Raw genomic sequence first — 25,221 nt, forward strand, 5'->3', positions numbered from 1 at the left:
AAAATTTGGAAAGTTGCACAGAAGGTATTTGCTGGGGGGTTGTGGCTGCTTTTCTGTTGTGGTTTTGTTTTTTGTTGTTTTTTGTGTTGTGTTCGCTTCTTTTTTTCCCCTCAGGACTCACTAACTGAATATAGGACTACATGATTGAAGCAGATCTCAGAAATAGCATACCATTCTGCATTTCTCTGTTCTTTTCAGTTTTCTTCTCTATTTGCACTGCAGATTCTTTGGACAGGCTGCAGTTTACTTCCATGTTTGTTCGGTGCACTGCACACTGAGTTACCAGACCCAATGATGGCCTCCAGACACAGCTATCATGGACATGCCAGTTAACGAACTTGGAGCTCTCTCCCACTCTCTGCTGCCCATCACCTACTATTTTAACATTTCGTGTCAGTTCTGTGAGGAACAGAGGGTTGCAGCTTGCTTATCACTGTTTCCACCTGCAGGAAGTCAGAAACATGCATGAAGTATGAAGCATTAAAACTTTCCAAAGTTAGCCACACACTTATTCAGAAGATTGGTCTCCTTTTGTGTTGCTAATGGCTGCTTCTTCAGATCACTCCTGAAGAGAGTCAATCTCACTACATCATCTAACTCTGATGCCAAAAGTCAGGAAGCATGAAATAACTTTGAGATTTCCATTTCTATCCTTTTGCAAGAAACCAGCATGGTAGCTAAGTTTGAAACCTCTCACCAGAGAGAGACAAGAAGTTGAGCAACTTACTTGTATTGTTGCTTGAGAGAGGTCCACTGGGGACTGAAGTTTCCTGCAGCTTGCTGGGCAAAGAGGAACCTTCTTACACAGTGATGATATTTTGCCCAAATCTTGCATACTGATGTGCAAACTTCTCAAAGATGTTCACAAATCTCAGGGTTGCCTGAAATCTCGTACAATGCAAGTTTTCTATGATACAAGGTTTCCTTATAAATGTTTCACAGAGCTCTTCTCTTCAAGTTTCCAAAAAGAGATACTGCATAATTTATGGGATGCTCTGTTCAACATCCAACCCCTGTGAATATGCCCTGTAGTTTAGGTATGACTTCATATAAAATAGCGAGTCCACCAAATACAGAAGAGAGAAGAGTCATAATAGACTCTTTGTCTGAACCATCAAGGCTTGGGAGATATGAGCTTACTGTTGGGAAGTTTTTAAGAGCCTAAGGCACAGAAAGATCAGTGTCAAAGGAAGTACGTGTAGTAGGTAGTGGAGTTGATACTACGCATAAATAAGAGGAAAATGCACAGATACTAAAAGCTGTATTTCTATTGAGCACTTCTAATAACACAAAACAACATCACCAACAAAAATCCACTTCAAACAGGCCACCATGGAGGATGCCTGGACAGATTCCAGGTAATTTCCATAAGGTTCAGTAAAGGTGCCAGTGTCCATCAGGGTGGCTATATATGCAAAGCTGAGCTCTCAGTTATGGGATCACCCGAACTCGTAATGGAATTACAGCCTTATAATTCTCAGTTGCTTGCTATTTATTTTCTATTTGAATATCAATTAATTACTGAAACCATATTTGTTTACTTTGAACAGTCACTTAGTACATATAATGCAATTTATGATTACTGTTTAGTCTCTTATTCACACTGGCTACCGTATCGACCTGTATTGCCTGATTCTGATTTGCCCTTAATTATCCATCTCTTCAACTGCTGCTCCTAACTTATGCTCTCAAGCTTATAGAAAGTGAATTTCTGTATTTCTTTCAAGCTTTCGAGAGTGAGATTTTGTATTTTGTTCAGTGTTTTCCACCCCATCTGTCACAGCATTGTCCATGAATGGGAATACTAGGAATTACAACAATGCTGATAGTAATCAAGAATGAAAGCTTAGAATTAAGGTATCTGAAAATCACTAAAAAATAAATATGTAATTTTGTTCACTGAGGATACTTCATATAAAAGGATGTGTGAGGCCAAAGGATTAATTACTTGTTGTAAGCCTCTCAGAAACATTAGTACAGTAAACAGACATGAAAAGTTCCTTAATATCAACTTGTGTGCTGCATATTAGTGAATATCTCCTATAAAGAAAGAAGTATTACTCAACTCACTGTTAATGTACAAGGAAGGAAGGAAGGAAGGAAGGAAGGAAGGAAGGAAGGAAGGAAGGAAGGAAGGAAGGAAGGAAGGAAGGAAGGAAGGAAGGAAGGAGAGAGAGAGAAAGAGAGAGAGAGAGAGAGAGAGAGAGAGAGGGAAGCTTCTGTGAGGAAATCTTTTGTTCCAGATCAGGTTGATATCTACAATCTTGTAGACAAACTACAGTAACATTTTGGTTGATGTAGAAAGTTTTTATCCTTAACAACCATGCTAGTAACTAGGACTGGTTGCGCTACCCTATAAAAATCTATGCTATTTGTAACAGAACTTCAAGAAAGGTAATTTTGTATGAAGAACAAAGTATGAAGAAAAATTATGTATGAAATATAAAGAAAACATTTAGATTTACTGAGAAGCAGAAGAAGAAATGATTATAGAGATATAGAGCAAATTTCCCTTTTTAGAAAAACCGCCTTCTCTTTGTTTCTCCTTCTCTCTTGTCCCTTTACCTCACTAAATACTTTGGGACTGCAGCCCGGCAATTTTCCTAGTTTATATTGAGTTACAGAAATAGCCTGAGAACAAATGCTGAAGGAATGGATTTTAAAGCTGGTAATGATGTCTATCCGTAGTGAAGGATATAGAGAATATACAGCTGAGTCTTTCCTGGTACAGAAAGATTGTCATTTCTCAGACACCTGCATACACTGCAGATTCCCATAAGAACTTCCAGACTCACAAAACACAACAAAGGAGTTCTGTCAGTAGCACTAAGATTTCACCTGATGTGTTAACCCAGAATTATCCTGCCTGTTGCACTAGCTTTGCTCCTATTACCGATAGATATTTTCACCACATATCATGTTACAGCTTAGGAGTGTCCAGTTCAGTGAAAGCTGCGTAAGTCAAAATCTTCATAGCTGAATTCAGGAGGAAATCAAGCACAATTAAAACTCCTGGAAACCCTTTTTTTTTTTTTTTTTTTCCTTTTTCCGAAACCTAATACAAAATGTTGAACACTTTAATAACATTGTCTCTTTATGCCTAACTTTAAAACTACTAGTTATTAAATAAGCCATTTATTACCACTTGAGAATGAGTTTCCATTCCTGCTGAGTTGAGAATTGGCTTTTTTTAGCCACCTAGCTGCACACTTTTTCCTGACTGTGTAAGATTTTACCTTAAGAATTTCCTAAGTTTTGTTCCAGCATCATCTGATATTTGAATCTCAAAGAACTAAAAATTACAGAATAATATAAATGTTAAAGCTTTATGGACATAGCAGTTTCTCTGGGTTAAGCACTTTATTTGAGGATTTGTAAACATCGAAACATGTAAGAGGTATTGGGAAATATAATTAGACTGTATCTCAAAATGTTTGTTGGAAAGGAGGGAAAATGGTCCATTTGACCTTAATTTTCATATTCCCAATTTTTGACTATGATGCTGTCTCATCCAGGAGATCCCAAACATATATCTAGAGTGGAACTGTGCAATAAAATCCCCAAATTAAACAATTAAGTAATACAATTAAAAAGCTTTTTTTAATAAAGGTTTAAGAGTAATGAGGCAACAAGGATTCACCGTATGGCAACATTTCATTATGAAACTCAGTAACACAGCAAAACTATCAGTTTTCCCTTGTTGCCTTCCAAGAAAATGCTGTTACTTTCCAAAAGACATTATGCTCAATTAATCCCTAGTGGCATCAAGGGATGCTAGCTGCATGTTTCTCCACCAGGAGCATCCCGTGTACAGCAAAGATGGCAAGCTAATTTGCACAGCTCCCATCCAGCAGGGATTTTGCCATTAGACAGGGTGTAACTGCAAAATCTATATTTATTTCTAACCTTCCCTTCCCTCTACCCCTTGTGTGCTCCCGAGCCATTTGTTTACATGCAAAATCTGATAAGAGTGTGAGCTTTTCCTTCTCTTTTGTCTTTATTCTTCCCTTCCAGATTCACTTTTTACTTTTTTTCCATGTTGCCTTTGCAAAATCTGCCAGGAAGGAAGGGTAATTAGCCCTTGCCGAGCCCCTGCTCCTGAGGCTAGGTTACCAAGCTGCCTAACTTAAAACTGACTCCAGCATCTCCATGCTGCATGCAGTCACTTCTGTCTTCTGACTGCAATATAGTCATAAATTTAGCTCAAGAACATTTCAGAGGGGGAGGCTGTCTTTTCATTACATGCTCAATATCCATTATAATGGAACCTGGCTTCTAGTTCAGGGCCTGAAGGCATATCACAATGCAAATAATAGACAATAATAATAATAAAAAGGAAATTTTCATCACAAGAAACTTGATTAGTCTCCTGCATCCTGGGTAAAAGTGTCTATATTTATATGAAGTTTTATAATTTTTGTTTTGTGTTTTTAAATACAATGCCAGTAATTTCCTATTTACTCTGATTTTCATGCAGGTATATTTATGTCTCAGAATTCCAGTGAGTTCCCTTAGCTGATGTTCAAAATACACCGCACAAATTACTATATCATCCCAAATATAAGCTTGTGGAAACTCCACAGTAACAATTTTATCTGGGCAACAAATTATTTGTTACATGGAAATGGAAAAATACTATATGGATTATTTCTTGTGATATTCTGCCACTACAGTACTTTTATTCACATACTGTTAAAGACAATGCAGCAATGTTTTCATGATGTCTTACAGCTCCCAAGGGGGAAATGGTTTCAAACTAAAAGAGGGGAGATTTAGATTGGATATATGGAAGAAGTCTTTCACAATAAAGGTGGTGAGGCACTGGCACAGGTTGGCCGGAGGGACGGCGGATGCCCTTTGAGACATTCAAGGTCAGGCTGGACAGAGCTCAGAGCACCTAATCAAGCGGTAGGTGTCCCTGTTATTGCAGGAAAGTTGGACTAGATGACCTCTAAGGGACCCTTCCAACTCAATGATTCTATGATTCTATTCTATGATTCTATGGAAGATATCACCCTGAGAATTAGAGGTTACACAGGTTTCTTGATAGGATGGAATTTAAATTAATATTTGTATATTACTTTCTTGTTTGAACATTATCCCTACTAAATCTTTTTTTCCTCTTATTCATGCAGACATTGGGAGAGCCCGCAAGATAAGTAATCAGCTTGTAGTAGACTTGCAGTTTTGAAGAACAGATGATTCAATCACTGGGAGTCTGCTTTGCATCAGTAGTATCTGTTCTATAGCAACTGCAGATGGGCAGAAACAGTGGGTTTTTAGTTAATCGGCAGAAACTTTTCTATATGCCACAGTGACCAAAATTAATTATACAGACATTTATTTCAGTATTTTCTTAATTTTGTTCAAATCCCTCTTTGGGTCTTATTATGTGGTAAAGATGACTGATTATAGTAAAAGAAAAAAAAAAAAAAAAAACGATTAAGAAAAATCTATAGAAGAGATTATGTGCCAAAAAAAAAGAAAAAAAAACCTGTCCATACACAGAGATTCAACAACATAGGAAAAATATGGATATGTACCAATTGAATCAATTTCACAGAAGTGCTGAATTAAACTTTAAGAATAACTTGACAAGATTTGCGATGTAGTGATTTTTTATGGTAAATGATTCTGTGGGGATTGATTGATTTTTCATTCAATAATATTCAGAGATGTTGTTGACGCTATTTTATGTAGTCTGTTCACTTGGAGTTTCCTAAACTTCATTCTCATGTAGCTCGTTCCTGAGGCTACTGCATTTAGACCATTCCCCTTTTGCTGTCAACTAAGTGCTGTTTGGTTTCTTGAGGAATGTTTGGCAAGAACACTGAGAATTACCATCAAAACACTGAAATAAGACATGCACATCCCACTCATACATACATTAATGTATCTACTATCAACTTAGTGGAAAGCTAAGCATGTCTGTTTTCTTGTTGTTTTTTTTCCTACCTCACTGCCAAGAAAGTTCTTCAAGGGGCTGATGGCAGACCCCTTTTTTTTTTTTTTTTAAGTATTAGGGACAAGACTTTTTTATCTCAAGTAGGAGAAGTAGGAGGGCACTTCACCTTCTCTGAGCCTCCCAGCCTTCATTCCCACCATCCTCCTAAAGAAAGCCTTTTTTTCTTCTTCCACCTCTTCTCCTGTGAACTTGCCCATCTGTTTCTATTTACTACCAGATCCTCCCTTCCCACACTTCCCATACAGCCAGTAAACCGCACAGTGCTGTTCTTCTGCCTCTTCCTCCCCCAGGACTTTGCCCATGGAAGCTCTCTCCCTCTACTTCCTGAGGACTTGCTTCCCCAAGTAAGGGGGTGGCTTGCCCCAGGCTTGCTGCTCCTGGGGTTTAAGTGGCATCCTGCCTCTGGGCTATGAGAGATTCCCAATCCACTGTGGTGGCCAACCTTGAAGCTCTGCTGACTCCCTGTCAGCTCCCTGCCACCCACAGGCTCCTCAGCTCAAATCACAGGATGAGGCATACTACAACACACTCCAGGCATCCGTGCAGTGGGATTTCATCAGCAGCGGTACAAAACTGGTATTGCTTCTCTGGGAGGACATCCCACTCTTGGACACAAATCCACACATGTGCATGCCACGTTTCCAGCCAACAGCTCTTCAGTGAGTGTGTCATTTCTTGCTCCTTCACCTGCCTGTGTGCTGGCTTTAATCAGCTCAGAGCAAAGTGTTGTTTTCTTAAATGTTTATGCAATGCTTAGTGCAAAGCCAACGCCACTCAGAAATAAAAATGCTATGTACAGATAGTGAATGGGAGGATTTGAAAATAGAGGAAGGAGACAAAATAGGAAGTGGTACAATTTATGTGCATTTCTTTTTCAAATAAATAGCAGAGGTGGATCAGGAACTTGCATCTTTCCTGTCATGCCATTACATGTGCGTTAGGAAATGCTGCCTGAAAGTAAAAGCTGAGCTGTGGAAACTCATGAAAAGAAAATACTTCCCCTCCCCAGCCTCAGTGTGTAATTAGCCTGTGGCAATAATTGCCCTTGTGTGACACTGAGGCCAAGGTCTCCATAAAGTAGTTATACAGATAGTACAAAATACTTGCAGTTATCTATATTATAAGAGGGATACCAACCCAATGCTTCAGGCTTTAGGTCAGCTTCTGTTAAAGATCAGGAGGAGACCTGATACACTGTTACTTTCAGAGAGACTGAATATTAGACCTGAGAGACCTGTCATCTGATCCTATGCCACATTTTTTAAGGTAAAGAAGGGAAAGATCATACGACAGAGCAACACAACAGGAAATAAAACCAGGCTTTTTTTTTTTTTTTTTTCTGAGTGTTCAATGGATGCTACTGGCTGCCACCAATGCTTCTCGGGTCCTTATCCTTCTGAAAGCATAAGGTTGGAGGGTCAAAAGGAAAAGAGTGGTAGGGAAAAAAGATTCAGCAGAATATAAAGAGAATAAAAGAATGAGAAAGCATAGAGCTGGTGTTTAATTGAACTCTCTTTTATTTATTGTAGCTTAATCTTGCAGCAGGACTGTCCGTGTTTTTTGGTTTATTTTATTTTATTCTTAATTATTTAGAGACTACATATTTACCTTTGTTTCATAGAAATAGGTTTTTGAGGATCATATTCTTTGACCTGGAAGCTACTTTTATATACCACAAGTCTGATTTTGTTCCCAGTTCCATTTACAGTAATGTTAACTTATTACTACAATTAATCAATCCGGGAAAGGATTGTCCAGTAATACTAACTTGTGAAGATCTGATACTGTGTCCTGTTATAGTTAGAGAACAAATATATTACAAAGACCACTAGTTTTGTGCCAGTTGTAAAAACAAAGCATGTACTTAATAAAAAGACTATTAAATAAATCATGATTTAATGGCATCTAATTAATGCATAAATAGTGATAGCAAGATATGGATGAACCATTCTGAACAGGATAGCAAGCCAACAAACTTGTTGAAGTTTGCTAAATTTGGTTTGGTTTTGCTTTGTCATTTTCTTCTCATGTCTTTCAAGGTTCCCACCCCTCCATTTCTGCCTTCCTCCGCCCCCCCCAAAAAAGGAGAAGAAAGCCTAATTTAATACAAAATACTAAAACAAATGTTACATTTAATATATCACTGACCCATCTGAGATTGTAACCGAACACAATCTTTCTTAAATACTTGAACAACTTGTTACAAACTTGACCACTGTCAGTACATCCTGCGCATTTGCTGAGGGACAGTTCTGAACCGTGTGTCAGAGATACTTTTTTCCAATAGTTCTGGACTCTCTTCTGTTCAAGAGAACTTGATGTCTTTCAAAAACTGCACTTTTAAAATAATGGAGCCTGGAACCAGACTCCATCCCCAGAAATTAAAAGTATAGACTAAATGAATAGTATTCTGCGTACTTTTTATCCTGTGTTTTCTGTTGAACTAATGGCTCACTATTATTCCAAGAAACATAGTAGGGAGAGCTAGTGAAACCTTAAAAAACTGAAAATTAAGTCTGGGACAGAGATACCACACGCACACATTAATCTCAAGGAGTTATTCGAGTGTTTCTGAGTCTTGTCTAGATGGTTATTTTGCAAGGCCTGGTGTTCATGCAAGACAGTAATTGCAGCATAAACAAGTAACGAGTAAATGTATCTTTATAGGGGTTATTCAGCTTTCTATCCTACTGTTTTCTCCTTTATATTAGCCCCTATTCCATGCCCCAGGGCTCCTTACCAGCTCCTCATTAAGGCATGCACCTTCTTGTGGCTCCCTATCAGCCTCCTGCACTGCAGCAATTAACCCATTATAGTACCACATACATGATTGTTGCAGCATTTATTCAGATTCATAATACTGTCTCATTGCAGACCAGGTTTTAAAATGAATTTTGATGCAGTGAAATACGTCAGTTCTGCTCCAAAAATAGATCATGCCTTACTGCCCTGATAACTTTCTTTCATAAATAATGGTGTTTTTTTTAAAGAAAGGAAATACAATAGATCTCACATCTGTGGGCATCCATAAATCATGTTACAGTGAGTTGCAGGGAGGAGGGGTAGTATTGAAACCCAAGAAAGCAGATATCAGTTGGAAGAACTGTAAGGAACTTACTGAAGAAGGGGTTACCATGGGTTTTGCTGATAAAAGAAAAGTGTGATGAGGGAAAATTATCTGGCAATATTATTAGCTGGGTTTTTGTTGTTGTTGTTTCATTGAATGCTGTTTTTCTAGGCAAAGCACAGGCACACAATGTACAGCCTTGGCCCATCATGCAAAAAAAATTAATTTAATCCAGGACAAGCACAAAGAAGGTGTATTGGGATGAGGAGGAGAAACTAATAAGGGAGATAGAAGTGTTTCACTTGTTCACATGAACACAACGAAGGCTGAGAGAGAATATAACTGTTGTCTATAAATATACAAGGAGGGAGAAGAGCTATTTAAAGGACAATGTTGACATGAGAGCAAATGGTTATAAGATGGTCATGAATAAACCTAAACAGGAAACTAGGAGGAAGCAATGGAATGAAACCCTGGAGCAGCCCTCCAACAGAAACATGGGGGGGAGAAACTTAGTTGGTCCCAACGTGAAACTTGAGCACTTCATCAAACCAATTACGTGATGTGTGGATGACAGCAAAAGCAGGGGATTGAATCTGATGCAGGAGGTCCTTTAAAATCCTATTTCCTACATTTTCAGGGAAAGATTATTTAAATCTTCAGCAGGAGATGTATTAGATGCTGATAACAATAATTAATACCTTATACTCCTGTAATATCCTTCCATCAAAAGACCCCAATGCACACTGAATACATGTGGGAATTAAATATCTAAATATCCACCTGTGTTGCTACTGTTATTTTGCAGCTTGGAAACTGGGATGCCCTCAGCAACTTTTTTTGGATCACTTGGAAAAATCTCTAAAAATGAAGAATAGTCCTCACAACTCTCTTAGTTTTCAGAATAAACCTATAGTTCTGAAAATTGTCGTCATGTTTTCAAAGCTTTTTAATTCCACAAAATGTATGAGTTGTATACAATTGCTTGTGCAAAGCTATAAGCCATATGCTGTTTAGCTTAAAATGTCAATGAGCAAGTCAGCAACAACAAGAAAATGAAGGTGTTTGTAAATGTTGCATTTAAAAACCATTTAGAAAAATGAGAGCGGTCCTCCAAAGATGTATGCATCTTCAAAATCAGAATAATGCAGTATTTCACAGTCATTAAATAATGCGTCACGTAGCTACAAGCAAAAATCATATAGCTTGAAAAAAAGTTGTTTTCATCTCGGAGAGTTGGAACTGCATCAGTTCTGTGTGTGTTCATTCTCACTTTGACTTCCACTGGGAAAGGTGTCAGGGGTGGAAAGGAATGGAAAGCAGTTTTTCACTGGTTCTGCTCCCTGCCCTGAAGCCCTTTCCTCCTGAACCTGTAGAGCCCCAGCCATACTTTGTTTCCTCTGTATGCTGGATGGATATCTGCACACCAGCAAACATGATTTTTTTGGCTCTTTTCTGTGGACCTAAGGCCCTCTGTCTCAGCTCCTCTCTTCCATCCCATCCAGGAAAGTGAACAAATCCCTAAGATCCTCTGATTCATACTTGCCATACGGCTGCTTGCACTATGCCAATTCCTAATAGCAACTGGTTTGGGTTGGAAGGGACATTCAAAGACCATCTACCTTCCTGCCTTGATCATTACAGCATGCTGATCAAGCCACATCCAGTTTGGTAGCTGATACAGAGATTCATTCAAAGGAAGAGCTGATTTGTGCAGTTCCCACATACCAATACCCTCCTGCTGTTTTCAGTGTCGTGCCGGATGTCTGATGTGTTTCCTCAACAGAACAGTAATGCCACTGGACTTTTTTTTCTTCTTTTGTTTCTTCCCTCTGCCAAGGCACTTAGAAGCACTGAGCAAAGTGAGCCAGCTCCTGTGCCTGCATAGAGCCATATCCCAAAAGGTCAAGTGCTGCCCAGAAAAATATATACTCAAAGTCAAACAAAACTGCACATGTGTAGAAATTGGCTCCAGTGGTGTGTAGACCCTGTTAAAAGCAAGTACTTGAAGTAAAACCAAGTGCCTGCCCAGGGTAAAATAGATTTAAGGTTGAAGTCTGTACCATTTGGTGAATCTAGGATGGCAAGCAATGTAAGTCTGGGGGCAAGGAGTAATGGGAAGGGAACACAGGGGTTTTATCAGTCATTTGAGCCCCCTTCTGAATCTGAGCCAGAGCCCAGGAGGATGTACAGGTGATGGGTAAAGGGCACATCAAATCATCTATTTTCAAAATTGCTGAAATTTATGTATACTTTCTTAATAGTGAGAAAAAACTGTGTGCAGAACTGTAGGTTAGACTGCCCATACCCCCGACATGCTGCTGACTCTCCTGGACCATAGTTTCTGCAGTGGACAGAACACAGAGCATTGTTTTCCCTTGACTGGAGCTTTGGTCCTTGTAATACCATACAAACAATAAATAAATCACATTGATTTCCATACACAAAAAGTCCAGATTCTGCCCATAAAAATATATGCTCTGTTCCAGTCAGAGGAAATTGCACGTGTGTGGCTGAGCACAGAAGCTGGCTCAAAGCCCACTTGTGACTAAGCCATGCATGTGAGGACAGAATACAGCCCATTGTCTCCTGAGAGCTTTTTAATTTTTCTTTCTTTTTCTCTAGGACACGAATCACACAAACTGAAAATCAGACTTTTCCTCCAAGATTACGTGTCTTGTGGACAACTTTTTAATTTTTGTTTTTAAATCTTATCTCCACTGAAAAAGCTGGTGAAAGAAAATAAAGTGTGTAATAGTCTCTTCCTATAAACCTGCTCTATGAAAGAAGCATCTGATGCAGATGCCTGGAGTAGTTTCTGATCAAATTTTCCCCAAATCATTTCAGTGATTGAGAGACTGAATAGTTTCTGACTCCATTAACTTTACACCTGCTTTTCCGCAGAGTTTTAACATCATGGTGCCCATCCTTCCCTATTCCTTGTCTTCTCTCCCTGTTTCCCCAGGAAAGTTTTGCAGAAACCCAGACAGCAGAAAAATGCTTTGAAGTCTTGTTTTCCTGCTCTTCTGGAGAGAGATGGTAGTGGGAGAAGCATGTTTAACCCCAGGTCTTTTGGCTGCTGCTTCTGCACTGAGAAATACTGGCATATCATCTCAGATCAACAGTTTTAAAAAGATCTGTATTTGTTTTTTATTTGGAGAATCTGCCTTGGTACTCAATAGGACTCCTAAAATCTAAATCTAAATCAAATCTAAAACAAGAGTCATCTGGAACACTTGAGGAGTTACCTGCCCAACTAAAGTGGTTTGGGACCAAGCAATGTCAGCAGCCAGTTTTCTTTCTAGTCACTGGCTCTATTTTCTTCTCTCACAGCATCATTAATCATCATGGTGGGGATGTGTTGGCGGTTTGACTAGATGACCTTAGTGGTCTTTTCCAACTTTAGTGATTCTATGATTCTAACTGAAAGGACTCTGTGACAACATGTAGAGTTGAGACACTAAAAATTAATCTACAACCTCTGTTAACAATCTTCACCTGTCCATTCTCTCACATTCAAAACCCAAATATTAGAAATAAAGATGTGCTTGCTTTGCTTTCAGATTAGCTAAGGGAGTGCAGAAGACAATTCTAAAACATGAGAAAATGAGCAGAGATTAAAAAGAAGCTGATGATGAACTAATAATACAGAACTTGCAGGTATTTTGCCACCATGGAGGGAAGGAAATGTTGAAAGAGCAGTTGTTTGCTTACTATTTTCAACTTCAGCATTCACCTGATACCTATCAGAATGCTGAAATGTGGCCACATTAGTGTCTAGGAGGTGTACTTCAATGTGAGCTTGTGGGAGGTCTTGTGCTTGAAGACACTGAAGTATTTTGCTTTTAAATGCTCTGTGCTAAAAAAAGAAAAAAGAAAAAAAGAGAAAAAAAAAAAAGGAGTTACAGGATTTAATGAAATTGGTGATCTGCTGGCTGTTTTCAGTCAGAAGTTATACATAAGTAGCATCTTTCTTCCTTTCGGTCCTTTTCACCCGCAGAAGGTTCTGCTGGGCATGTGCATCCATTTCAGAATCTCATCACAGACAACTTAAATCTTCCCAACATTACCCACATTAGTAATTGTGAAATAATAAACATGACAAAATTTAGATTAATAGGGCATCCTGCGCAACTCCTATCGCAGGGAGAGCCCTCTGGAATTCTAAGCATAATAGGTCTGTGTTTATTTCTCAACCGACAGCATAATGTGACTGATTTACAAGAGTTTAACTCAAGTGTTAATCTGACAGTGACGAAGAGCTTCTCAGTGGCAGAATCACTTACACTATCATATTAGTTGCCTCCTCTATTAAAGCAGTGTGGTCGATAATTGGAATGCTTTTATGTCTAGTGGTTCTGACAAGGCTCTCTTTAGGTCACATACGGGCGGTCTAGCTCGCTGCACAGCTGAACGGTGGCAAATGATTTAAACTGAGAAAGTATTGTTCTCCTCGTATTATAGAGCAAGGGCAGTTCAAGGAAAGTAAGGCTCTGCGCTGGCTACCTGCTGGTGTGTAGTAAAATAAGATGGACATGATACTGGGCCGGGAGTACAATTAAATCTATTTTGCACCAATGTGTTGGTGGACAGATGAGTTTCCACATGGCAGAGCTTTATGATCTTTAAGGTAGACTGAACTAATAGATTGGTGTGGCGCGCACTGAAGTTACTAAGGATGAGAAAGCAAGCAGCAGTACATTTGAACTACAGGTTTCTCATATGCTCCGCGTCATGCTGAGTTTTTATAGCTCCTGGCTTTCAAAAAGCCTGTTTCAAAGAGGTTTGCGCTAGACTGGGCATGCAGTTTTGCTCTGCAGATATTGTCGCTACCGATTTAGTGGAATGCAATTAGGAAGCCTAAATTAAGTGGTAATGGAGAACCAGCTCTTGAAACTGGGGTTTCCACGGCAACCACTGCTTACAATACAGCCTTCAGTTAGTTTTCCCACTTTATCTGCAAAATGCACAATTGAGCTTTAAAACAGCTTTGTGCTGAAAAGCGCACTGTAAACAACTGTTTGCAATGAGAGTTTTACACTGTCTTTAAATACAACAAGCGATCAAATAAAATTTACTTGTCCACACTAATAAAAAAAATCCATGCGATACAAAACACTGAAGGGTCCAGAAACTTATTATTCATTCTAAAAATGTACATATAATAGAAAAATTCAAGATATTGCGGGTCCTCAATTCCTCTTTTAAGTCTTATCATTATTCCTCAATTTTAAGTCACATAATCCCATATCTCTCAGTAGTGAGAAGAACTGAGCGTTTTGGTACAAATACTGTATTTATCGCAAGAGTAGTGCTATATAGTTATAAAGTGCTTTTTGTCTAATATGAGCTATTAAATGTGCATTTTCATCAGACTTTCTTTTACATCTAGCAATCTTCTATGGTTTTTTTTTAAAAAATCCCTGTATAATGTATTGTTATATCCTTCATAAATGTTCATATTTTTCAGTAAAGTAACACTCTTCCATTCCTTAACTGCTTAACATTTTTGATGGCTTTGGGATCATAGCACAAATTTTACATCTTCTTAAATGTAACCTCAAGTGATTAAATACATGTAAAATAGAGGACACTGAAAAGAATGATATTTGGGTCACTTGTGCAATTTGTATTAGCCGCCTTTTCCATGATAAAATTCCCCATCCAACTGAATCTCTAGGCTGAAACTGTGTCTTTGCATCCAGTTGTTTCCCTTCTGTTTTACAAACACTGGTCTTGGAATAATAGTGTCAGGTGACTTTTAAGAGTTGAGATATCAGTGATTTTTAATTGCTTTTTTTTTTTCGCCCTTTGTATTTATTTGTTTTGATCAAGATAAAATCTCTAAGAAAATATTGTGTAAATTTCATCAAGATAATTTCAGAAGACGCATTATACAATTTTTGGTTTTTGGCCTATCAGCTATCAGTGTTCGTCAGAAAACTAGGGAAAAAAGCATAACAGCAAGAATCACATAGCTATTCAAAACACACCTAATGTGCCTCTCCGTTGAAGTATAGCAACCCAAGTACCTTGGGTTGCCACACTCATGACTGTGTATGTGTCTTATGGTAACCATATTGGCTTGCTGCAGAGAGAGAGAAGGAGAGTGGGAAGAGGTAAGAGACCAAAATGGTGGCAGGGATGGGGTAACCATAGGTGCCTTCTCTTAGGAGTTACCAGTCAGAGGAGTGCATCTCAGCATCTAGTCATTTATAAATATGGGTTTGTTACAGTTTCTTCAGACTTTGAACATACCAGACATGGAAGCTTGCCCTTCATAGTGTGAGGGTGCCTTCAGCTACGGCAAATGGTCTGCATATATTCTGCTCTGCTCAAAACAGCCTTTTGAGAAACAACCAAACCAGACTGAGGATGTAAGGGCTTACTGCAAAGTTCATATCTCCTCTGTTGTGTGCTGGTGCTAATAGGAGCTTCTCCCATGATGGGGAGGTCATAAACCACGCAGCTGTAGAGACCACACAGAGTGAGCAAACCAAAGAACTCAGCAATAAAAATGATGCGCGTACCGATATTATTTAATATTCACTTGTGAAAATTGTTGAAGGAACACATCTTTGTCATATATTAGAATGGGCTCTAAAGCTGAACCAACAGATTAATAAAGTTATTTGTAATGATATTGTCCTCATAAAAGCTTTATTATTTACGAATCAGAGTTTGAAATTGTAATTTCTTTAATGATTTTTCATCACATAAATTAGCCTGCCTCACTTCTCCGTCTAGAAGGCACGAGGAGAGGTTGAGCTGGTCCCCTTCTTCATTCTTACACAAAATCTGCTCATTTGGACCGATCCCAATTTTTGAAGAAACAAGTTCCTGGAAGAAGCACAGAATGCCAGCGTGCACAAGACTTTCACAGGGCATCTCGTTTCAACACTGACTGCCTGCATTTTATCAGAGTACGAAAGGACACATTGAAATTATTTTGTTCTGGCACTGACGCACATTGTGATGTGTATGCCTTCGATTGCACTTGACAAATCTTTGGGGCAAACAAAGTGGTCTAATGTAAGGGAATATCTCAGCGTATCCCAAAATGACATTTTTAGACCAAATGTATTCAATTGATCTGCCTTCTCCAGAGATCACTTTTGAATCCCAGCCAGCGATAAATCTGGGAGCCGCCTCTTGCTGAAGGCCAGGCGGGTCAGCAGTGCTTCCGCTGGTATTTCCTGCACCGCCGCGTCCCGCACCTCACTGTACAAATAGCTCCACATGGCATCCTGAGAGCGTGCCAGGGAATTTTGTGATCACATGCCAAGCTGAGTTGTCAGGTTCCACTCTACTGCTGCGTGTGTATGTGTGTGCTCATATGTGCGTGTGGCTGGAGCTAACTTCAGACTCAGTAATTACCATAATCCAAACAGGGCCTTTACCATCTTATTTGCATTCAGCCAGCAGTGCTGTTTTTATCAGCACCACTACTGAATTGTTGCAAAGTTTTTAATTATCTTAACAACTCTCCTTTTTCCTTCATTCCTTTCCTTTTTTTTTTTTTTTTTTTTTTTTGCCTTCCCCCTTGGGTGTTTTGGGATTTCTGCGGTTGCCCCCTACAGCAGCAATCAGATTTCTGCAATACAAAGTTTTCTCTTTCTCATATTCTAGCAGTAATTTCTCAATACTGCTTAGAATGGGGACAGAGGCAGAGGAAGGTTTTCTTTATTAATTAATGCCTAATATTTTTCTCAGTAAAAGTCACCCTTAATTCTTCCATTTGAATTCCATTTAAAGCCCCAGTATAACTTTGCACGTGTGTAGGCTTGCTCAACTGAAAGAAACTATTTCCTATGCAAAAAGCTACACCCTTGCATAAATGTTTGCCAGACTAGAGCTTTAGTTGTCATGTTTTCTGTATTTCCATAATCTTTTGATTTAGGATTAGTATAAAATGTATCATGTCACTTATATTTGCTCACTCTCAAACACTGTGCCTTTTCAGTGTTGAATGCTAAGTTAGACAAATTCAACCCTGAAATAAGACACCATTTCCTAGCAGTAAGGGTAATTAAATGCTGGAAGAGCTTACCCAGGGAGGAGGTGGACTCACCATAGCTTGGAGTCTTTAAAATGAGATTAGACACCTCTCTGAAAAGCAAGATTTAATCCAGTTTCTGGGAAAAGATTCTAGTGTACGCGCATGGGAGGTCAAACTTGACAATCTCTGAATTCCCTTTCAGTCTTGGTCTAGAAATCTGAGTTTGCATGTATTTCAATTCAGACTGAAAGATCAGTTACAGCATATACAGAATTACAGTAACTTATTATTGTTCTCAACATTTTGTGTTGTCAGTTGCAGGCAACAAGTTGTGTTTGATACATTTTGCATTATCTTTTTATAAGTAGTTAAAAATCACAAAGGATAATACACAGCAAAATACCTTACTATGAGGTTAATAAAGGGAGCTTATACACATGAGGAAGACCAACTTTTTACATGGGCAGATAGGGAGGACATAGGACAAGGGGGAATGACTTTAAATTAAAAGATAGCAGATTTAGGCTGGATGTTTGGAGGAAACTCTTCACTGAGAGGGCAGTGAGGCACTGGCACAGCTGCCCAGAGAAGCTGTGGTGCCCCATCCCTGGAGGCACTCAAGGCCAGGTTGGATGGGGCCCTGGGCGGCCTGAGCTGGTGGGGGGCAGCCCTGCTCATGGCAGAGGGTTGAAAGTGAATCATCTTTCAACCTAAGCCATTCTATGATTCTATGATTATTACGAAGGAATAGAAGGCTTTAAAGTCTAAAGATAGGTACTCTGAACAAATGTAAAAATTATTTGTAGTCTCTTGGTTTTTTAGATGCAATAGATATTTTATAAATGAGCAGAATTAGTATTTGTCTAACTTGACAGTAATATAATTGTATTTAGTTCTTCCACTTTCGTGAGGTTTCTGCACTAGATTGCATATAATTTGCTGATCAACAATATGGTAGCTGTCTGTTCAACTGATAAGTAAATAAATTCATTTTAACAGTCATTAGACATTTGTTTCACTCTAGTTTGCCCTTACGAACACTTTATCTTTGTTTTCTCTTTAAAAGAAAAAAATATATAAAGGTAAGAACCATTAGGGATTTCTCTTTAAATCCAGCAATCTATGCATGCTACTACGAATCAATGCTCTGTAAGCTGTCTGGTGTTCTGCAATAAATTCTAGCTTTTATAGACTTTTACTAGGCCAGGTAGCTGCTAATGCCATAGAAATTGATTATTTGTGGTGTTCTTATCACTGCTTAAAATATCTAATTGCTTTTTCTCCACAGATTTGGATTTGGCTTGCTTGATGCTGGACGATTAATGAAGGAAGCCCTAACTGGACAAATGTTGGTCTCCTGAGAAAATGTGTTGTTGATAACAGGTCTGATTTGAGCAAGTCTAGTCAAATTCAATTTTAATACTATTTAAAGGCACACACAAAGCACTTATCACTGACTTTGGGCTGGGTTGTTTTTCAAGTCTCTTGTCCTATCAAAGTTTATTCCCTTTAAGTATTAAGCTTTGCAGATATCATTCAGCTGCAGGAACACATATTTTGCTTCAGTTTGGTAAATTTTGCTCAACATTTGTCTTTATTTTTTCATACTGATTCAGACTCAGATGTGTAACTCATCACTGTATGACTGTTCCTGTGGAGAAATTATTGCACGCTGATTTGTATGAACCTTAAAAATTATTGAGTTAAAGAAGAGACAAGAAAGTATAGCAATCAGTTCTCAATTTAGTGAGGGTAGTCAGACTTCTTTTTAGTCTAAGGCAATCCTTAGACTAAAAGTTGTTAACACTCCTGTAGGATTTTTTCAATTAGCTGTGACTAGGTCATTAATTTACATGAAGTTAAGTATGAATCACTTTCCACTGCTCTACCAAGTCAAGATAAGCATCAAACATCAAGTCGCTGTCTTTAGTAGTCCTGCTTGGATCACTGCTTGGAGTGTGAAATTTAGTTCACAGCTCCAGTTGAGGAGGATAAAAAATCTCCCATTCCACTAGAAAACTGGACTCTAGCATGTTTCCCTTCTGCATCAAGACGAAGCAGTGACATCTAGAAGTTTTCAAATAAAAGAGGTAATTATAGGAAAAACTTTTTCCTCAAAGAGTGTTCAAGCACTGGAATGGCCCACCCAGGGAGGTGGTGGAGTCACCATCCCTGGCAATGTTCAAGAGGCATCTGGATGAGGAGCTACGAGATGTGGTTTAGTAGCTTAGTGGTAGTAATGGTGATAGGGCAGTTGGACTAGATGATCTTGTAGGTCCTTTCCAACCTTGTGATTCTATGATTCTATGATTATATGATGGTTGAGGTGCTGCTGCCCCTAAGTATGCTGGAACTCTCACTTCATGCAAACCAACCTTGTATGCCACAGGTGGGGTGTCTCTAAACCCCAGTTTCGAGTATTTTCCTTCTTTGGAGAGCTCTCATTTTCTAAAAATACGTAAAACAGCAAAGAGGGACTTGCATTCACATGCCTTACACCCTTTGTAACAGTTCAGCCTGTCTTTCTTCCCTTGTTTCAAAAAGGGGCTATTGAAAGAGACTAACACTCTGAAATTCTGTTCTCAGCATGAAGCTGACAATATTTGATCAAAAGAAATTAATAGTCCAGTTCTTTTGCAGCGTTATCACAGTCATAGAAGTTACACTGTAAACTGTAACAACCTCAGATATGAGGACGCTATCAGGACACACCAGTGGGACACACACACATCAGTTCTGTATCCCACTCCAGGACATTCAGCCTTAACATCACTGCCACCTTGCAGGGATGCCCTTTAACCACACTGTCTGAATCAGGATACTCCCTCTCTAATTAGAGCCACACTTTCAGAAACAATTTAAAGATTTAAGATCTGGAGAAAACAAAAAGGGAATTCAAACTTTTCCTTTTTTTGGTGCTATGTAAATAGAGAACAGTCATCCTACAAGCCAAGAGATATTATTGTTAATGTAATTTAATCAGATTAAAATTAGTATAGACAGTGCAAACAGCCTGATCTCTATGGCTCTGAGCATCTCTGGATCAATGACTTTTGCATGTTTTCCAAACATTTCTATAGAAAGACAGGACTACAGTAGAAACACACAGTTCTGTGGGATGGTTGCTTCCCAAAGTTGTGTCCTCCACGTACCTCTGCAATGTTTCTCCAGCAAAGTGATGGCTGGGGAATTAGACCCCTGAGAGACACGAGCACTATCCTTGTCTGGATTAAAGTTACTATGTAGAGGACACAGTCAGTAAATCTGTTTCTCAATACTGTACCTACTTAAGACTCCTGAAGGTGTGATTAATTATGTGTGATTAATTAAACCATGAGTCATGACCTCCTTTTTTTCCTGCCACATTACTTATAAACAGGACAATCAGTGAAGTTAAGTGGTATAGGACAGTAAATTTAGAGGCAATAAAAAGAAATGGGTTGTGTTGCATATGGTCAGTCTACGGAATTTGCTGACACAGATGACCATCTGACAGATAGAGCTGATTGGAGCAGTAGTTGTTAATGCTGTTACCATAACTGATGGGATCCATCCTGTATTCCTGGGATTTCTGGGTGCAGTGGGAATGCAGAAGTGAGTCTTGCTTGGCTAATAAATTAAGAACAAGTGCTCCATGTGCTGGCAAGTCAGACGTGAATGTTCTCCACGGACAACATCACTGTACTATTAGCTTGATCTATGACTTGCCATTTCATGGTTTGGTTATTTGTTTATTTCTCTGCCTTTTTAATTCCTCTGGAAAATACAGTATTGGCTCTCACTGTTGACTGAATGACCAGACTTGAGCAGAAGATATAGCATTCTTCTTCTCTGACCTTTATATCAAAATTGATTAACAATAACTCTTTTGCAGAAAAGGATTGAAAATAAGAGGTGGATTTTCGTCTTCAATGAACTCTAGTTACCAAAGTGAAAACCAGCTAATTTTGATGGTGCAACTGACCTCCTTCTCAGCAATCTCTGAGTGTACATTCCCTGTTGAAATGGCAAAGTATTGCTGAATTCATAGATAAGGTGAAGAACCACCTCTGGGTCTAGCTGTCTTTTTTTTTTTTTTTCTCTCACATCATTGATTTCTCAGGACTTTTCTCATTACTGGCAGTAGCAGGATGTGCTCGTTGGTATTTATGCAGTCAGAAATGGCATACCTTAGAATTAGAGACTGTATAATCCTTTCAAGTACCCACAATCATTATGTTTATGTAAAGTATGGAGTCCACTCATAATCTAATTGTTTTGTTTATTATCATGTTTGCCATTTTACAGAATAGTTCACTGGAAGGTGCCTACTTTGTATTGTTCTCACTTCCTAATAAAAAATCTTATTTAAAAGAATCTTTATTTTCAATTATGAAAATACTTTCTTGATCTCATTAAGCCCCAAAAAGATGAAGTGTTATTTTTTCTCTTTATTTATGACAATACAAATTAAACACACCTATGGTGAACTAATTACTATGTTCGTGTTCTTTATACAGAGCAAGCTTCTTAACTGTGTATGTGAAGAAAGGAAGAAAGCAAAACTGAAGAAAACTGAAAAGAAGTGTGAATTGTTTTGCTGCCATTATAGTCTATGACACTGTACTGGGTCCCAATATAGGATCGATGAGTGAATAGGTATGTAAGACAGAAACATCTTTATTCAAGAAACAACAAATGTTTCAGAGGAAATAAAGAATTTTTTTTAAAGCATTCAAAATACTTTCTCAAACACTGAATAATGACAATACTAGAGTAGGAGCTTAACTTCATCTTCTACTTTCAGATCTTTTCATTGGAACAGTACTATGGACAGATCCAAACAACAATGTTCTTGATCTTCTCAAGTATCAGTATTGCCATTTTCCTGCTAGAGTTACTCACGTGAGAGAAATCACTGAGTTATAAAAGTTAAAGGTTCATCTTCTGTCCCTCCCTTCTATATTTAAACCAGATTTGGGCATTTGAATGTCCATGCAAATTGCAGCATCTTTCAGAGTTGTGCACTTTACATTAAAAGCCATTTTGCTAATTGTAGAGGTAAAAGATATCATCACCTTTGTTTAACCATGAAAGTGCTGATTTTCAAATTACTTGAAGTTTTAATTATCGTGATTATAATTCAGTGCTGCCTCCATGACATTTCACATGCAGAAGTTACTTCAGTGTAAACCGCTTGGGATAACAGGCAGAAATAAATAGGTTTGTCTCTGTATATTCATAGTATCTGGATGATATATTGGAAATTGAGAGGCCAGGAACATCCTTTGCTGTGGTGCCCCTCCATGGATGTCCATGCTACATTTCCTTTCTCCCTTACTTTGCAAAGCACAAGCACCAGCGGAATGGACTAGAAGAGGCAGAAGGAGAAGTGAACACAGTGAAAAAAATAGTGGCAAAAATCAAACATTAAACATTTCCTTTAATTGAGGTGAACAGAGGTGAAATTATATTCAACCAAACATCCAAATCCTCCACCACAGATCAGGACTAAGGCCCTGATGACTTCATTTTTTTGTTTCATTTCTCTCCATAGAAATGAACCGGTCCATTATTCCCTGTTTATTAAATAATGTATTAACATCATTTATAGACTAGGCAAATGGCTTTGGTTTATCTGAACACTGTAATATTTTGCTGTAAACATATAAATATAGTATTCATTTACCCTGTACTTGTTCCCAGCGTACTTTAAAATAAACCAAGTAATTTTACAGGAAACCTTTGACCAAACCTAACCTAACATAGTTCAAACAATGAGCTCAATACTGGCACAAATCCCATCCACTAAAAAAAGTCAGTAGCTTTCCTTTTAAAATTTGAAGGGCAATGACAGAAATTCAAGAGATGGGCAATAAGGACCACATGGTTCCTCCTCTTCAAGGCTTTCATCCAGAGCCTATTAAGTTAACATACATATTTCCTTTTATTTCAATAGGCTTTGCATTACTCAGAAACTATTGAAAAATGAATAGCAGAAGAAAAGAATCATTCTGTTTACATATGTTGGGTTATATCCAACACGGAATGCATGGTGGTAGAATGCATGTATGAAATGTACCACCACCTGGAACATCAAAGAAAGATTACAGATTGTCCTCGCAGGAACTGCTAGGTGGGAAGTGGTGACGGATCAGGAAAATGTCCAGTCACATCAGAGAACTCAGGAATACTCCAGAGGCCAAAGATCACTCTTGTAAACAATCATTTCTACACTAACCTAGAATTTCCATCTCTACTTTGAGCAGATAGATAGATTTTATTCTTACATTCTATGAGATTAGATGCTAACTCCCCTAGTGTAAGTTTTAGAAGTTGTGAGAGACAGATGAAGAGATGGTATCGCCAAGTGATAACATCACTCTTGGAACAGATGATCTCACAGATTCTTTTATTTGTCTTAAAATCTTACATTATAAATGCCCACACAAAAATTCACATTGAAATTGGGAGGAACCAGTTCAGAGAAATGAGTGATGAGGATTAGTACACGGTAGTCTATCCATATGGTCATATAACCACTTACCTTTGGGTAGCCAGCTTTCCCATCAGAGTAGTGGATTTATTTTCCAGATGCCACAGGATTTCCATTTCACCAAAAGAGAACGGAGAAAAAGAAAGATGACGTGATTTGCCTGGGCTAATGGAGGCCTAGAAGGAACCAGATCTCCTTGGCTCTTGTGTAGAGGCTGCCCCTTTTCTGCCTGTGATGTGGAGGAAACATAAACATTATCAAGCAACTGCAAAAGACTTTCACCTGTTTTTGTTCTGAGTGACAGAGCCCAGAGGATGATGTGCAAGTTTCCCACTGCTCTGCAGGGATGTAGCTGATCCAATTCCCAGCCCCAGCACACCTGCAAGGTCTCATTGATCGTCTGTTCAGGCCTCTGACAACTCAGAAATCTATTATCAGTGTGAGCATGTGCTTATTGATCAGATTACCTGCTCCCACTCCTTGTGTGTACTTAATTGTACTGATGTACACACATACACTCGCATGAACATGCAGACACATATGCATATATATTGCCATGTCGTATATATTAGCATACATGCACAGGGGTGGGTGTGCTAAAGGCGTTATATTTTTTTTCTGCTTTACAAAATCGCACGCAAATAAAAAGAACGGACCTTCTCCGTGAAACGTGAGCACAGAAACACTCGCAAGTGGCCAAGAGCTGCTAAATAATTAATCAATAGAGCAGTGTGGCAGTTTGAAATGTAAATGTGATGGATGAAGGTGTGATGCTTGTCATCAAGCAGAAAATGATGTGACTGGAATGGATAACCCGCGGTACCTGCTGACTGGCAAAAGCTTGGACACAAAGATAAAGTAAAGCCATCAGAAAGCAGCCCCGGCAACCCCTAATTCTTGACTTTGACCCACAATTCACTTTCATGTCTCTGTCCCAGAAGAGATGTTTAAAAAAATGATGAAGAGAGATCTTCGGGTGGGAAAGGGGAGAAAAAAAAACATCTGAAGAAATGCTACCTGACAAGGCTGCGGGCTACATTCCTGAGAACACCTTTCTTTTCTTTATGTTCCCCTTCTTCTGTTAAATAAAAATGCAGCTCCTTTTTTCCCTCTGCTTTCTTCCAAAACTCTCCCGAGCCGTACCTGCAAGTGGTTCCGTGACTCGGAAGCTGACAACAGCCGCATGCAAAGGAACAAAGCACGATAGTGACAATTCAGAGTGCAAGCAGGTGAGAAAGATACCTTTTACTTATCAAACTAGGCTGTAAAAAATGCTCTTTTTACTCAGTGAGCTAGAAATAGAGGTGATCTAACAAGTCACTGATCCAAATTCTTTATTTGTGCGGAGATGTAATGCTAACAGGATTTGTAGGTTGACTAGTAGTCTGTGGCCCCTCCAGTCAAGTAAGGAAGCGTTCCTCTGATTTGGAAAGAGGAGAATCCATATAATTACCCTGTATTATATGACAGGAAAATGTATGCCATGGTGACAAAGGGTGACAGAAAATGTCCATCAACAGCTGTGTTTTCAGGGGCTTCCTACACTACTCATTACAATTTCCCCATGGTGAGACTCACTATGATAAGTTTCAGCCCAGTTCTTTGAATTTGAAGGAAATTAACTTTTGTGAAAAAATTCAGAGTTTTTTTTGTTTGTTTGTTTGCTTTTGTTTCTAGAAATGTAAGCCTGCAAGTAGGATTTAAAAGTTTGATGT

At 38.7% G+C, this 25,221-nt stretch overlaps 1 long non-coding RNA gene across 1 annotated transcript; it reads right to left on the bottom strand.

The window, feature by feature from the left end:
- Nucleotides 1–21,989: 21,989 nt before the first annotated feature.
- LOC149920052 (uncharacterized) lies at nucleotides 21,990–24,662 on the bottom strand. Its single transcript, XR_016464300.1, has 3 exons — nucleotides 24,524–24,662; nucleotides 23,558–23,735; nucleotides 21,990–22,381 (listed from the first exon to the last, which is right to left on the bottom strand). It is a non-coding gene; the product is annotated as an uncharacterized LOC149920052 (long non-coding RNA).
- Nucleotides 24,663–25,221: the final 559 nt, after the last annotated feature.

Source organism: Phasianus colchicus, chromosome 1 (assembly GCF_987193195.1).
Source record: "Phasianus colchicus chromosome 1, bPhaCol1.hap1.1, whole genome shotgun sequence".
Taxonomy (NCBI): domain Eukaryota; kingdom Metazoa; phylum Chordata; class Aves; order Galliformes; family Phasianidae; genus Phasianus; species Phasianus colchicus.